Source organism: Xenopus tropicalis, chromosome 7 (assembly GCF_000004195.4).
Source record: "Xenopus tropicalis strain Nigerian chromosome 7, UCB_Xtro_10.0, whole genome shotgun sequence".
NCBI classification, from domain to species: Eukaryota; Metazoa; Chordata; class Amphibia; order Anura; family Pipidae; genus Xenopus; species Xenopus tropicalis.
The window spans coordinates 64,357,776-64,375,792 of NC_030683.2; the positions used below are offsets into that span (position 1 = coordinate 64,357,776).

At 37.5% G+C, this 18,017-nt stretch overlaps 1 protein-coding gene across 1 annotated transcript in view; it reads right to left on the bottom strand.

The window, feature by feature from the left end:
• casz1 (castor zinc finger 1) overlaps positions 1 to 18,017 on the bottom strand; it is a 280,717-nt gene that overhangs the window by 145,007 nt on the left and 117,693 nt on the right. Inside the window, exon 3 of the mRNA XM_012966970.3 lies at positions 2,483 to 2,523. The gene's annotated coding sequence lies outside the window, so the exon portion shown is untranslated. The remainder of the gene's footprint in view (positions 1 to 2,482; positions 2,524 to 18,017) is intronic.

The following is an 18,017-nucleotide window of genomic DNA, read 5'->3' on the forward strand; positions in this document are numbered from 1 at the left end:
AGGCAGTGACTTAACTACCAAGGAAGCTAGGGTGCAGTTGCTCCCAAGAGACCATATCCCAGCAGATTTCTTTCGAGTGTGGGTTTTAGGAGCCTCTATTTTTTATCACCATTGCTTCCTCATAGACTTCTTTTTCGCAAAATGTGGACGTGGACCAGAAAATATTCTGATAGGGGGCCTGGTCCTCTGTAAGCCAATTATATGTCATTCATATATGTCATTCAGTAACACTATGAAAATTGGTACCTGGGTAGTGACCCATTACAACAAATCACATTCTTGCTTTCTTGCATAGTTCTACCTGCAGGTGACTTAACAAAGCTAATCACTGGTTCATTGTTATGGGATTCTGCCGGGTGCTTATGTGCTTAGAGGTGGTACATGATGCTAGAATGTGTTGGGTTATCTTATCTGAAGTGTTTTTCTTAAAAGATCTTGTAAAGAACAGTAACAACAAAAAAGTCAAGTGTGTTATATGTAATTATATATAATGTGCTGTTACTCTGTGCTTGTAAAAAAAAAATTGTATATGCTTCAGAAATGCTGATTTAGTTTATATAAATAAGCTGCTGAGAAGCCATGGGGGCAGCCATTCAAGCGTACTGGGGCAAAAACACAAATGTTTACATACCAGATAACAAATACGCTTTGTAGAATACAATAGGATTGGTTCTTACACAGGAGTCAATTGTCCTTAATGGCTCCCTACAGAACTATAGAATAAAAACTTTTCTTACATAAAACAGAAATTTGTTTCCAAGAAATAGTTTATTTGTAGGTGTAAGATGATTGAACTTTAAAAATTAAAATATTTTCCCTTTTTAATGTTACTGGTCCTTTTATTATTCAATCTACTACAAAGTAGATACTTACTAAATATAGTAGGTGTAGATCTTTGTCATAAAATGGCTAAACTACTGTTTCTTTAACTGAACAGAAACATTTTACACTTTTGTAAACTAATTTAAGTCATTAATGTATTTATAGGTATGTCCTGCATTTAACAGGTCTAATTCATATTATCTTAAATGGAAAGTATTTCCAAAATAAAAATTGAACATCAAAATCTGACTCTGACTCTTGAAGAGAGAATGAAGAAAGACAGATTCCACAATACAAGGCCAGTTAGTAATTTATTCAGATTCACATTAGATGGCAGTTTAGTAACCAGTGCACTCTACAGCAGAATTTAACAAGCTGCTCTGTAGCATCAGTTCTGTTACAGGTAAATCTCATTTATTACTTGAATATTTTCAACATACTCTTAAGCTCAGCTTTTAAGAGCTGGCCAGACTACACAAAGCTTCTTTAGTGTCACTGACACTCATTAGATAGCCTAGCAAGATGCAAGATGGCATACTCCAATGGACAACTTGATGGCCTGAATTATTTCTGTTAAAGGAGAAAGAAAGGTAAGCACTAAGTAAGCTTTATCAGAAAGGTCTATGTAAATACAGCCATAAGCACTCACAGAAACGCTGCACTGACTTCTCTGAAAAAATATTTCTTGTGTCTGTAATTCATGTGCCACACATGCAGCTCTCTGCAGTCTCCTCTCTCCTGCTCCCCCCTCCCTCAAGAATGCTAAGAACTCACTCCCCCCCTTAGAAATGTGGATCTGAGCCAATCAGCAGGAAGCTGATTCATAGTCTAACTAACTGAGCATGTTCACTTGGTCTGGGTGTCTGTGCAGGAGTGAGGCATTATGGGAACTTTCTTTAAACAGCTCAGTGTTTTTTCTTCCTGTTTGGCTTCTTATCATCTGAATGGGAGAAATATGGGGAGACTTAAGGGCACTATTGAAACAACTGAAGGTATGCCTGCAGCTTGAGATTAACTCTTTACTAGCCTTTCCTTCTCCTTTAAAGAGCTAAACCTGTGTGCAATTATATTCAGTATATAAAATACATGATTGTTATTTATTTAGCATTAACAATTCATAAGAAGCAGAGGTAATGATAATTTAACAAAACAAGAATTACAGAATAAAAGTAGGACCAAAAGGCTGTATCTGCAAGATCTTACAATCTTAAGGGTGAGGAAACATTTGACACATTAGAATGACTAAAATTATTGGTGAAATTACTTTACCGTGTTTAACTCCATATGAATTCATATTGTTTTCTGTGCAGGTTTGGGATAATGAGTCACTTGCAGAATTCAAAAATTTTAAAAATTAAAAAGCAGACCTTTAAAATAATATATAATTAGCCAGATTTAAATCAATGAGAATTTTTTTTTAGGGTTTTTCATATAAAAACGTTTCGGCAAGATACAATTTAAGAAAAAAGGTCTTCTCCTAATTCAGTTTTTTCCCATAGACTTTAATAAAGTTTTCATGTGATAAACAGTGAGATAAGTTTTTCTCACTGAATTGCATCTGACTATATGGGAAAATCTGGAATCGAATTAAGAGACATGTTTTTCTCATCAAATTAAATCTGGCTCAATATCTGACCCCCTTCATATAGTAAGTACTTACTGTATATTGAAGACGTAGCTCCTTCACATTATGCTTGTATCCTGAAACGAGAAAAAAAATAATTCTCAGTACCAAAAAAGATCTAAAAAGAAAGAAAGAAAATACACATATATCAATTAGTGAACATACAGATATATAGTTAAAAGGTCCTTTCAATAAATGTGCAATGCAAGATCGCCACCAACGCTGGATTTGCATTTGGGACGCCCAGAGGCCGTTCCCAGGCCTTAGTTGCCTAACTATAAATCTGGGCCTGCTGACCACCATACTGTTAGATTTATGAAGCATGAAGCATATTTGCAAGCAGAGCTGCACTAAGCACCGGACCTCATCCCGCTCCCTTCCCTGAAGATTGACACTTGCTGATGGTCCTGTACTGTGCATGGGCCGATTGTTGAAGAACACGGTAACCCCAGATTTAGCAGCATTTTTTACCATATAGACACCCAAGGGATGCCCTCCTAAAGCTGCCATATCAGGCATGGGCCTTTGACTGCCTAAATGATAAATACTGCCCTGTGTGCAAGTATAAGCGAATAAATATTGTTTTTACTGTACAAAGAAAGTGAAGAAAGGGACCACCAATATAAGTGTTGGATACTATCAAATCAAATGTCTTCCTTCTCAAGAAGATCCAGCTTTTTTACCAAAAATCTGAGTTGGCTTAGCATAAACCCTGTGCCATGGCTTTGGCTGTGTCTCCAATTGTAGCAAACCTTTACATGGAAGAAGTGGAAAAGAAAGCCCTGGACACCTTCAAGGGAACAGCACCAAGTCATTGGTTCAGATATGTGGATGACACCTGGGTCAAAGTTAAAGCATGCAAGGTTCCAGCCTTCAACACATAAAAGGGAAGATGTGAAAGACAGCAAACTGGCATTTATGGACTCTGCAATACTTATCAAAGAGGGGGGACCTGGATATTGAAGTATACAGGAAACCCACCCACACAGATCAGTACTTGCTGTTTGATTCCCATCACCCTTTGGAACATAAACTGGGTGTTATTAGGACTCTACAGTATGGGGCTGAAACTGTGGCATCCAATGCAGAAACTTAAGAGAAAAAATGCAAACATCTAAAGGGAGCTCTGAAAACTTGTGGGCCTTTATCAAAACTAAATCAAAGACAAGCAAAAAGACCAGAACAACTAACAGAAGGGAGGAACACAGCAGGCGAAGCAACATAGTCTTCCCATATGTTGCTGGAACATCAGAAAAACTTGATTTTTGATTTATGGGGAGAATAAACATCACATTCCTGTGTTTTTCAAACCCAGCAACACTCTGAGACAAAAGCTGGAAGAGTGCTCTGACTTTGGGGAGACAAAACAACCTCTCAGTAAGAGAATGGCCCCAACATAGGAGGGCTAACTCCTCAGGACATCTACACCTCAACATAAAAGGACACTCTTTCGAGGACAGTAAAGTGCATATTTTGGACTGAGAGGACAAATGGTTTGAAAGAGGTGTGAAAAAGGACATATATACCAGCCTGGAAAACCCATCCCTGAACAGAGGAGGGGGCCTGCGACACCGCTTGTCATCAACATACAATGCCGCTTTGACATCCTTACTCCTGCGGTTTCACAACAGTTCACACTTCCAGTCATGTACTTTGAAGGATTAACACCTGCATCAGTGAGACTGGATACCTTCTGGATCATAACTTCTCACACCTGTCAGTTTCAGCCAACACCTAACTGAATTAGTTCAATGGAACCATTATGATTGGATGCCTATGACTGTACTACCCTCAAAAGTTTAAATGCCGGGAAATTCTCGGATGAGTGGTGAAAGGTTTTCAAGAAAAACCTCAGAAAAGTCCAGTTGTTTAGACTTAATTCTACAAGATACTGTATATCATGACCTGGATGAATTAAAATCTTCATAGACTTAGAATGAACATTTACATTAAAGATACTCTTTGCACTTTCAAAATACTGATGTCACTGATCCAGTAGTGCTCATGTGATGATATTTTAAACATACACAGTTGGTGTATTCTAAAGAGAACAGTTGAGAATGTGTGCTCTTGGGAGTAGAGACTATAAATGTTACTGTCTTTATCACATAGTGACAAATGCATGTGAAGCTGAATAATTACTTGTCTAAATAATTAGTTTTTCTATTACATTGCTTGACATAGTTAATCCCCCAAGAAGAATGTCCTTTAGCATTAACACCTTCAATACTCTTCCATAGCCAAAACACCTATTCTTATTTTTCCTATGCTCAACTCTTTTAAAGGGGTCGCCTATAAACATTACAACTACTGGTGGTTTTTCAAACACTGAGAATTACAATGTGTGCTTTTCATTAATGCCCCTTTAAAATTGGAACCGTACAGACTATGAGATAAGGAGGGTTTTTGATTTATGGGGCTAATAATGGGTTACTTTCTATAGGGGGAATTAAAGCAGTTGTATGCTCTTTGTCTATTTTTTAGTCTTGTCAGAAAAAATGTTATTGCTTTTATTGTGTGAATGTTTAATTCCCATAAATATGTTTCCTTAATAAAGTATTGTGTGTATTGTGGGCTTGTGTGTTTTGAATACAATTATTCCTTTTGCACCTATGACGCTTGATTTTTCTGCATCTAAAGTTGTTGCTGACATTGTGGGCCACTTCATCAGGAATCTGTATTTTTTACTGAATAATAACACTTACTAGTTAAAAAAAAAGATTGTCTGAACCATTAATCCCTGTATTTGATTGTAGTGGATTAATGATTCAGAGCCTAACATTGAGCTCTTACACCCTACTAAACAAAATGACAAAGCAATAGAACACATTCTAACAAACCGACAAAATGATCTCCTTTTGATAAACATTTTCCCATTTTCCTAATTGTCATGGAAGTGTTTATTAATTGTGTTAAAATTTGTGAATCAATTGGGAATCCAGCAGTTCAAGTTTATTTAATTTTTAGTGGTTGACATACATCTTCATTTCTGTGTGTAAAGAGCTAACCTAGCATTTGGTAAACAAACCACAAAACCACCATGCCCCGCAACTGGGACTAACCTCCTCAGGAATGCATAGCTGAAAATAAGGAGCAGGGATATCAGTATTTTAGGCTTCATGCTTAATTACCTGAGTCATAAATGTGTGGCACTTAATTTTGATTTCATTGCAGTTTCAGCACACCGTTGCTCCCAGATGCCATTGAATATCATTTTGAGCTTGGTAGACATGTTTTGCTGCAATATAAATCTTTTTGATGCAATGTGGAACTTTTCTTGCTAACTGCCTAGCCACTTTCCCACATCAATATTTGGAGTAAGGGAGAAAAAATCTGGGGGAGACACAGCCTCTCTGGCCCCCTTTGTTTCTGATGCCTATGATTGTTTCCTCCTGTTAGTTTCTGCAACTCATTTCTCAGTAAAAATACACTTTATATCCTGTTTGCTTTGATAAGACTGTATAATGCAAGGGCATGAGTTAAAGTCATCAAAGTCTTCAAAGCTCTAGTAAGAGAAACACTCAGCTGCAGTCTACTAGCAGGACATCTGCCTTTCTCACAAGTGATATTCCACTTTGTGATAGCTAGGGAGAACTTCTTGGCCCTGCTATCCTATAAACTACTGTATTACTTTAGTCCTGGATTATTCCCTGAGGTGGTAACACTGTCCCCAGTAATCAAGAGGCAGACCTAACCTTGCCTATTACTGCCTGCCCTCCTGTGTCCGCTCTCCCTTTCTTTAGCTGCTTTTCTATGGAGTGCTTGCCATATGGTTCCAGTTAAGCTCCATATTTTTTCTTGTCAATAGAAGACGCACTTTCCTTGCTGCCAGACGTTTTACAGATTGTTCTGTTGGCTCAATTTCTTATTGGATTTTTTTTTTAATGACATTTTAAATTAATTTACAGCCACAACAAAAAGAGTTCAGAATTTTAATGGTGTTGTAAGTAATTTTTATGTAATCCACTCCAGATTTTGGTATTAACCTTTGAAATAAGAGTTCACACAGCTACTAAGTTTCATGTGTTGGACTGATATACAGCAGGGAAGTGCTGCCGGTATAGTTCAGAGAGAACGACTATAAATATAAAACAGTACCATACATGTACATATATGTCTCCAACTATAAGTTTTTTTTAATACAGCAAATTCTTATCTGTCAAATCTGATGGCAATTTAAGAGCATGTTTTCAAAAATATTCAGGAGGTAATATAATAAGGGCAATGTTTTCAACACGTTAGTAACTCATAGCACCCAATCAAATATTTATGTTAACAGAACAGACCAGTGAATGCTCCCTGCTGGAGCATTTGTATTTTATACCTGCCTAATTACAAAGGGATTAATATGTAATAAAAGGTGCAATGTTGGCTCTAGTTTTAGTAATCAACAGCAAATAGTTACATATTTTATTGAGAGATATATATAGTGCGTGAGAGAGGGTCAGCACTCACAGGACTTATATAAACAAATTATTTTATTGAAGAGGAGACTAACGTTTCAGCTAGCACTCTAGCCTTTTTCAAAGTGCAAAAGGCTAGAGTGCTAGCCGAAACGTTAGTCTCCTCTTCAATAAAATAATTTGTTTATATAAGTCCTGTGAGTGCTGACCCTCTCTCACGCACCTTCAACATTATTTGGACCTGCACCCAGGCAACAGCAACTTATCTATACGTGAGTGCCGGCATCTACTTGGAAGCCTATATATATATTTATATATATCCGGAGTCTTTTTTATACTATTGGAACCTTTTACTGAGCACCCGAGGTATGTTTTGTAGCGGTGTGCCATCCTTTGTGTATATATATATATATATATATATAGATATATATATAGATATATATAGATAGAGAGAGAGAGAGAAATGCCGTCATTTCTTATCTATGTACACATTTACTACACTGCACTGGCACCCAGGTAGCATTATATATATATATATATATATATATATATATATATATATATATATATATATATATATATATAAAAAAGAGTTAAAGCTGAAAGATGGCTACTATGCATTAAAGGACTAGAACAAATGTCTGTTTCTGTTACTACATAACCCTCTAACTGGCATAATGAACAGGGTAAATCCCTTTATGGGATTTAGGATTTTCTCAACTACTGTAGCAATGTTTCAGGAGCCCTGGCATTAAGCTACTTTTTATTGGGGCAGTGCCAGCCTCCAGGAAAAAATACATTCCTGAAATTCCACTCTCCGGTTCCTCTTGGCATCAATAACCAACAGTGAAAATGACAGTAGCTTCTGGGATAGCAAAATAAAAAGGATATCATGCCTTGGGGGGCACTGGCTGAGAAAGCGCCATGCCATACATGACTGGTTAAATCCATAGGGGTGTATGTAGGTTATTTAGTACAAGCACATGACAAACAATGGCAACAATAAGTGAAAATACAAAGTGAAATTGTATTTTACAAATGAGACAAGTTTGACTTATCATAGGCTGATATTGTCACTTGAAAAATAATTTATGAAACGGCACAAGATTGATAGTTTTTGCTTTTTTGGGACTTTTGTCTCAGTTTAATGGATCCGTTGTTTATTGCAAGAATTAAGAGAAAGGGAAGCTAAACCTGACATAGTATGATACCTACACAACAAAAATTGCAGGCAGCAAATAATAACACCATGTTTTTTCTAAATTATAGGAAATGGAATAGAAAGTGGCCCTTAATATAAACATTCAGCAATGCAAATTTTCAATAGACCAGAGGATATCTGGGGAGGTTGCAACCCCTCTGCCCTTCACTCCCTCCTGTCAGCTGCTCCTATGATCATCATATCATATCAGTTTGCTTATTTTTTAAGGGGGGTGTGTGGGATATTTTAGTTCTCCTGTCATGGATGTCCTGAACGTTTCTATAGCAATGTTAGCTTGAAAAACAACCTCTGATAGTTGCCAACTATTTTGACTTCTAGTTTAACAACTGTGTTGCTCACATGGTGGGGACAGCTGGGGGGCCTCTGGCTCACAAAAATGAAATGGGTTTCTAATGGATGCTCTATCTAGCACTTTAACAGGGTTAAAAAATCAATTATGATTTCTCTAAAATAAATATTCCCTCCCCAAAGTATGGATTAAGTGACAATATGCTTTTGTGCATTTACTGTACATAAACAGGACTAATAAACCCTGACTAAGTAGACTTTTTAACTAGTATACTTGACCATGTTCAGTGTTGGTTTTTGGTCCTGTGCCTACAGACGTACAGTAAACAATGTTGTGTGATGGAATGTATAGAAGTGCATTGTACTGTAAGTACCTTCATAGCAGGTGCACATAATCTAGAAGCAGCAGGCCTAAAGTCTGCAAGGTGTACTACTGAGAAATTGGTCTGATAATGTTGTAAATCTGGTGTGCAATGTCTTTGCCTACCCTATTCCTACACCTGATACTTAGTTCTTTGTCTTACAACTTTTTCTTAATTAAAAGTTAATTTCTTAATAAAACTTTTGTCAATTTTCTCTAGTGTGCACAGGTAGATTAGGAGAGTTGGCACAGACAAAGCCTGTTAGAGACAAATACAAAAACAGGGTTTAAAGGAACAGTAACACCAAAACAGCTTTAAAGTAATAAAAATATAATGCACTGCTGCCCTGCACTGGTAAAACTGGTGTGTTTGCTACAGTAACACTACTATAATTTATATAATAAGCTGCTGTGTAGCCACGGGGGCAGCCATTCAAGCTGGAAAAAAGGAGAAAAGGCACAAGTTACATAGCAGATAACAGATAAGTTCTGTAGAATACAATAGTGTTTTATCTGTTATCTGCTATGTGCCTGTGCCTTTTCTCCTTTGAATAGCTGCCTCCATGGCTACATAGCAGCTTATTTATATAAATTATAGTAGACTTTCTGAAGTGAACACACAACTTTTACCAGTGCAGGGCAGCAGCACATTATCTTTTAGTCACTTTTATACACTTTCATTTTTTGGTGTTACTGTTCCTTTAACAACAGTTACATTGCTTGTGCACTGCTCAAACACAACAGGAGAGTCATTTTATTACCCTATAAGTGTTGAAAATGTAAACTGGTAGTAGAAAAGTAGGTGCTGACTAATTATTATACTTCCTGTGCTTAGAACACAAATGTACAAAATTAGGCCAAAAAAATCAGATTTGACCACAACCAAACCAAACCCAGACATTAATGACACATGACACTGTGTTCAGCTAAACCAAACACTGCAAAATTGATGGGATTAGCCAAAATCCCCTTTTAGCCCATGGAACTGCAAGAGCTTATTTCTGTTCACTGTATTTCCCTGCTGAAATCCTAAAAATGGATACATTTTATAGTGACACCATAAAGAAATAAAATAGGCATAAAAAAGGGGGGAATGTAAAATGTAAAGACCAAAGAGGAATGCTTACTTGGGAACTTTTTAGGTGAAGTGACATGCAGACAAGGGTAATTTAACTGCTTTTGTTTTTTCCTCATAATAGACCATGTGCCAATGGTGTAAGAAAAAGACTGCAGCTGGAGGCAGAGAGGGGATTTGTTTTACAGAGCACATTATTTCTTCTAATGCTGAAAGGTGGTCTGAGCAAAGAGCTAGCCAGAGAGAAAGTGGAGTAAGACAAGGCATTTCCCATTTAAAACAAAACTATAAACCTGATCATTGCAGGTCTCCATAAAATATATAACATAAAACAACCCATTTGTTACATAGTTACATAGTTACATAGTTACATAGGGTTGAAAAAAGACCTGTGTCCATCAAGTTCAACCCATCCAAGTAAACCCAGCACACCTAACCCACACCTACCAATCTATACACTCACATACATAAACTATAAATACAACCACTAATACTAACTGTAGATATTAGTATCACAATAGCCTTGGATATTCTGATTGATCAAGAACTCATCCAGGCCCCTCTTAAAGGCATTAACAGAATCTGCCATTACCACATCACTAGGAAGGGCATTCCATAACCTCACTGCCCTCACCGTGAAAAACCACCTACGCTGCTTCAAATGGAAACTCCTTTCCTCTAATCTAAAGGGGTGACCTCTGGTGCGTTGATTGTTTTTATGGGAAAAAAGAACATCCCCCAACTGCCTATAATCCCCTCTAATGTACTTGTACAGAGTAATCATGTCCCCTCGCAAGCGCCTCTTTTCCAGAGAAAACAACCCCAACCTCGACAGTCTCACCTCATAGTTTAACCCTTCCATCCCCTTAACCAGTTTAGTTGCACGTCTCTGCACTTTCTCCAGCTCATTAATATCCTTCTTAAGGACTGGAGCCCAAAACTGCACTGCATACTCAAGGTGAGGCCTTACCAGGGACCTATAAAGGGGCAAAATTATGTTCTCATCCCTTGAGTCAATGCCCTTTTTTATACAAGACAGCACTTTATTTGCTTTAGTAGCCACAGAATGACACTGCCTGGCATTAGACAACTTGTTATCAACAAAAACCCCTAGATCCTTCTCCATTAAGGATACCCCCAACACACTACCATTCAGTAGATAGTTTGCGTTTATATTATTTCTACCAAAGTGCATAACTTTGCACTTATCAACATTGAACCTCATTTTCCAGTTTGCTGCCCAGTTATCTAATTTTGTCAAATCGCTCTGCAAAGCGGCAACATCCTGCATGGAACTTATAGTTTTTCACAATTTAGTGTCATCAGCAAAAATAGAAACAATACTGTCTATGCCCACCTCCAGGTCATTAATAAACAAGTTAAACAGCAAAGGCCCAAGGACTGACCCCTGCGGTACTCCACTAACCACACTGGTCCAATTAGAAAATGTTCCATTTACAACCACTCTTTGTACTCTATCCTTCAGCCAGTTCTCTATCCAATTACAAATATTATGTTCTAGGCCAATATTCCTCAATTTGATCATTAAACTTCTGTGAGGTACTGTATCAAACGCTTTAGCAAAGTCCAAGTAGATGACATCAACTGCCATTCCAGCATCAAGGTTCCTACTCACCTCCTCATAAAAGGCAACTAAATTAGTCTGGCAAGATCTGTTACGCATAAAACCATGCTGGCACAAACTAATAGTATTGTGAACTGCAATGTATTCAAGTACCCTATCCCTTATTACCCCTTCCAAAAGTTTTCCTACTACTGATGTCAGACTAACAGGCCTATAGTTTTCAGGCTGAGAACGGGATCCCTTTTTAAATAACGGCACCACATTAGCAATCCGCCAGTCTCTCGGCACCATGCCAGACCTCAATGAATCCTGAAAAATTAAGTGAAGAGGTTTGGCAATCACAGCGCTCAGCTCATTTAATACCCTGGGATGAATCCCATCCGGCCCTGGACCTTTGTTTACCTTTACATGTTCAAGTCTCTTTTGAATTTCCTCCCGAGTGACCCATGCGTCAGTAGCTAAATTACTAGAACTGGGCATATTACAAGGGAAGCCTTCATTATCTGGCTCCTCAGATGTATAGACAGATGAAAAATAAGAGTTCAAAATTTCAGCTTTTTCCCCGTTTTCATCAACCAACGTACCCCCCCGTGATAATAAAGTTCCCACCCCTTCTTGCTTCATTTTTTTACTATTCACATAATTAAAAAATAATTTTGGATTCTTTTTACTCCTAGCTGCAATATCCCTTTCCATCTCTATTTTAGCTTGCCTGATAGCTTTTTTGCATGCTTTATTTGCTTCCTTGTACCTGATGAAAGTTTCCGCTGTCCCAGCTAACTTGAATGCCCTAAAAGCACGTTTTTTCTTACCAACCTCGACAATAACACTTTTATTCAGCCATAAAGGTTTTGCTTTGCGATGCCTCTCCTTGCTTACTAGGGGGATATACTGTTGTGTATACCTACAAAGCAATGTTTTAAAGATGTTCCATTTTCCTTCTGTGTCTAACCCCATGAAAAGCCTTTCCCAGTTGACACATTGCAGAGATGCCCTTATACTGGCAAAGTCTGCACGTCTAAAATTGAGTGTTTTAGTTACTCCCTTATAGCGCTGTCTCTGCAGCCTTATCTCAAAGGAGACCATGTTGTGATCACTGTTCCCCAAATGCTCACCCACACAAATGTTAGAGATAAGTTCATTATTATTAGAAATCACCAGGTCCAAAATAGCGTCATTCCTAGTGGGTTCTTGAACCGCCTGAAATAAAAAGTTGTCATTTAGCATATTTACAAACCTATGTTTGTAAAACATAAACTGTAAAAAAATAAATATTTTTTATGAAAAATGTATATATTTTTATTAGTATATGCCCCTGGATTATCCAATATTAAAACTGCCATTTTAGGTGCTAAAATTGTATAGTCCATATGAGGAACTGCCCTTATACACAAACCATGGAACACATACAGGATAAATTACATGAATACAATTAATGCACAGTTCTGCATCTTTTTGCCAAACATCTTGCTATTACAGTTAGAAGCTGCTTGTTCAAGAAGTAATGAAAGCTACTTTTAAAGGCAATCTCAACAGTAAGGGAGTACACAGAACATTGCAAAATGGGGTGTTAAGGCAAAAGTTATAAAACCTGGCAATATTTACTTATAGGTATGTGCCAGTTAAAATTTAAAGGAGAATGAAATTATGCCATCTCACTGTGCTTCTGGACCTTTTATGTGCAATCACCTACAGGGAGTATGCTACACATGCTCCTGTGGCAGCTCACACAGAAGAGGAACCAAAACAGCGTGAGATGGTGCCTGCCAAACCTGCTGTGCCTTTTTAGCAAGGTACATAGATAGATGCCCTTCTACAACTACCAGGTTCAGGAGGAGGAAGATCTTTGGTGCGGATCTGGGGTTGTAGGTAGGTTTTTATTCTCCATTAATAGGTCTTTTATTAGGATATATATCACTTGAACTTTTGTTCAGAACATATACTTTAGTTCTCCATTAAATTTATTATATGTAAGAGTAACTTGCTTCACTTTAATTTGCTGCCTGAGGCAAGGTACTTACAGCACCAAATGGCAGTGCTGTTTCTATATTTCTAATTACCACTTCTCTCTCACACTATGCATGCGTGCATATATGGCATTTAAGTATCCTTCATATAATATTATTCTCTAGGTTGCAAAATTAATATGGAATTTGCTATGCAAAATGTTATATTTCAGTTTGAGAATACATTGTATGGACTATTTTTTTGTGATAGAATATGCTATTCTTACACAAAACAAAGCTCAAACAGTGCTGCTCCTGCCATGATGAAGGTGAGAACCTTGCCTCAGACAGCAGTATACTAGGGGGCACATTTACTAATCCACGAATCAGAATCACGAATGGGAAAAAATCGTATTGGAAACGAAGAGTTTGGAAGATCGCAAATATCACGAAAATGCTTAAAAAAAATCGTATTAGTCACGATAATATCGTATTGGCGATCCGAAAGTCACGAAATTTTCGTACCGAACAATTGTAAACAGCGGTAAAACCTTTCCGATTTTTTCGTGCAAACGTCCGAAAAAGTCGTGCGCCGTACGAAAAAGTCGTGCGGACGCCTGAAAAAATCGGCAAAAATACGCTCGGAGCGTTCGCATGAACGCTCGAGCGTTTGTGCCTTTGTAAATGTGCCCCTAGGTGTGGCAAAATTCTGTATATCTTAACTGGGAATTTGGCTCTTCTATTGCCACAAGAGCCACTGTAAATTTGGCTCTTCTGGTGGCAAAAGAGCAATTGAGCTCTCTGCACTGGCAATATAGCCCCTTCCCTTCCCCTCAGTGGCCATTGTGCAGGCTGAGGCACAGAAAGTCCAAAAGATATACAATACATATACGCAATATATTACATGGTAATATATGGTAATAGTAAAGTCATGTGATTTAAATAGCTTTATTTAAAAGTAAAACATAAAAAGGTTTTTTCCTATCAGAATTAATTACGTCTCTGGTCAATGAAACAGCTAACTGGCTGTATGTTCAAATTTTAATTTTAACAGCTGTTTAATATCCAGATCAGTTCTTTTGTGGGCCCCTTTGCCCTAAATGTCGAGCTATAGTAATTTTTCTTTCCAAGAAAGAGAGAATTATGAAAAGACATTTAGCTCAACCTTTGCTCATAGGCTCCATAATACACATACATAATTTCTGTCAATTCTGCCAAACATCAATTTTTTGTCACAAGCCACATGGTTTGGCCCTTCCTCTCTTAGTATCCCGCAGTAGTAGCCCTGTCACCTCTTCCAACAGTTTGCACCTTTATTCAATGTCACCCTTGCCATTAAAAATCCTCTCTTCCCTGAGCGAAAGGCACTGCTCAGAAGAAGAGCTTGGTTCAAGAGCATATAAGGGGGGCCAAGATGAACCCACAAGCAGGCCTGGACTGGGATTCGAAATAGGCCCTGGCATTTCATGTACACAAAGGCCCAAACAGTCCCCCACTGGTACAATAAGGAGTGACTGTCTATGGAATCTTACAGCAGCTCCTCTAGCATTTGCCAGAATTCACAGATTGACAGTGAAGGCTTGCCCACAAGAAAATACCAGTGGACTGACATCTCTAAACTGCATGTACATCAGTAATCAATAGCCTGCACTTTAATATTGCAGCGTTTTAGCCAAAACTGTTATAAATGAATTTTACATGACATTTGTGTTAAAATGTCAGATTCAGTGCTGAAAAAGTGTGTGAAAAAGACCATTTGTTGCAGAATACTAATGTAGAAACAATGTTACATTCTATATATACATCACTCTGTACAATATTTATATGTCTCTTTTACAAAGGGACACTTAATAAAAATATGTATAAGTATATCTTCTAACAATGTTTTCACTAGAAGTATTAGCACTGCAGAATAAGGAAAAATTTTTGTTTTTTTACATTCTCTTTGCACAGACACATGAATGAACAGACACAAATCAGCATTTCCATTAGTTTTGGCTGCAAGCCTCCTTAAATACACGATAAGCCTGCAACATGCACACTCCCAAGGGTGTACATGCCTTTCAAGAACGACCTGACAGTAACAGCAAACTTCCAGCTACTTGCACCTGTCTGGGCGATACTAGTCAATATATGGAAAAAAAACATTAAAAATTTCTTTAAACTGTTGTCATAAAATCAAAGAGCCACCACTTCCTTTTATTTTGTTTTTTCCCAGTAATTATACTAAAGATGAAAAACTCATAATAAACATCTTGCAGTCCCCACCTGCTAACAGTAATTATAATAGACTCAACAATAAATGGTAACGCAGCACAGTGCAGCATCTTGGGAATTCTCTGGGGTATGTGGATTAGCTCGAAAAGCCTGAATGATTAAAATACACTAATTAAAATTTTGCGTTCCTTGGTAACTCGTCTGCCTGGGCCCCTGGTGTTGGCAAAATGGGAATTAACGTGACAAAAGCAACACAGAGGGGTTTTGTTTTAAATAAAGGAAAAAAACTGATGCAAACAAACTCTTCCTCAGGACAGCAAGAAACCTTTGGCTAATTCCACTTTCGTTCTGGTACTCCAATACCTCTCTCCTGCTATATACAATCCTTTGGTTTTCCCTGTATGCATCCAGCCTGGAAAAGTTAAAAGCAAATTACATAATATAATAAAGTACAGTAGCATTTAATACAACATCAATTTAATTATTATTTTTTATTATTTTTCACCCATCTGTCCTCATTTAGTTTAGTCATCAGCTGTAATGTCTTTGACATTTAAAATTACACTGGAGATTCTTTTAGTCCAAAAACTGTTTGAAGTCAAGAATGCTACATATGTCAGGCCTCATCTATTAAAGGAGTACAGCAAGCAGTACAGCTGCAATCCCCTTTGCATTTGGCAGGTTGTAGTTGCATGCAGTGGTGGTTTATTACACAAGGTCTTAGCAGGTTTTTCTCACATCACAACTCCATTTATTCAGCTTATTCAGCCACTCCATTTAAACTAAACATCAATTCAGATCTTCACAGGACCAGAAAATTATATAACAGCCCTATATGTTTTTGAAGTTATCGGAAGCTACCTCACTAATGTGAGTTCAGTAGTGACAAAGCTGAAACATGTAAGCTAAGTTTCTGAGCTAAAGAAAGGCAAAATAAAAAACATTTAAATTATAAGGCAGGGCTCTCTTTACCTCTTATATTGATTATTGGTCGTTTTGTATGTTTGCCTTTTTGCCATTAGCTTAAGACTAAAACTCGCTGGGCTCCAGGCCAGACTTTCCTGCTGCTCTTGACTCATATAGTTTTCCTGCTGAAGCTGACTCCAGCAAGCTCCTTTTGTCCTTGACTCTTTTGGTACTCCTGATGTGTCTGACTCTAAAGGTCCCCCTGCTCTCCCTGAACTTACCATTCCTCACTCTATAACTGACAATAGCTGGCTGTTGTTTATTGACTGCTACTAAAACTGGTGGTCCTTTCATTGTAGCATCTAAATGTAGTGGCTCAACCCCCTTTGGAACCTGTTCCAAAAGCTGTTCTGGCTCCTGATTTCTATAGACTTGTTTTCTGTTGATTTTCTGCTCTGTTAAGTTTTGTGGTTTGTTCTGTGTGTGCTACTGCGTGCCATTTAACTACAGTTTTCCTAGTTGTATATGTTGAAAGTTGTATGATGTATAGTTATATGTGTATAATAATAACCCAAGTTATTACTTATTCCTTCTACAGGGTTGCTTTTTCCTGTCATGTGACTGGGGTGGGAGTGTGCGGTTGGGTGAGTGTTACAGGTTTTATCTATTTATTCACTGATTTTACTTGTATATATGGTCTTGATAAAGGTCTTAGGTGGAGACCGAAACGTTGGCCTGTTTTAATACTATGATACAATAAAAGTAACGTTTTATCCTCAAAAGATCCTGGTGTGCACCTTATATCTTTGGATTTTTGGATAGTTTGATACATGGAGGTAGCACCCAGGTAATCTGCATTGCAGGTTTGGTGTGCTGAAAGTGTTTTGGACTGTATATATATATATATATATATATATATATATATATATATATATATATATATATATATATATATTGCAAGATTTAAACACAAACAGGTTTGCCTACCTGCATGTTAAATGGTATGTCATTTGTTATGTAGTTCAAGTGGCCATGAATTAATTGTGTTGAGATCCTTGTCTAAGGAAAACATATTGGGCTAGGTCAAATCAATGAGAAAATGTTATTTTATGGTTTATCACATGAAAACTTATAGGTGATATTAATCTCATTTTGTCCTGATTCAGTTCCAGTTACGTTGCAACAGAGTTTTTATGCGATAAACAGTGAGGCGAGTTTTCTTATTGTATTGCATCTGGCTCTATGGGACAATCTAGAACTGAATTAGGAGATACGTTTTTTCTTATTGAATTGAATATGACCCATTGCTGTGTCTCGCGATAAATTTCTACTACCATGGGTGATAAATCTCCCTGAAATGCCTTCCCACTGGCAACATTGTCAACTGCCGGTGGAAAGGCATACACATTGCTAAATCACTGAAGAAATCACCTTGCGATGAAAACTTTGGGTGACTTAGCGATGCGTATGCCTTCCCACCAGCGGAGGCAATAATGTGAACAACTTCAGAAAATTAAATGCTGCCTATGTTTTCCCATCTGCAATAGAATCCATAAAAGATTTGTCCA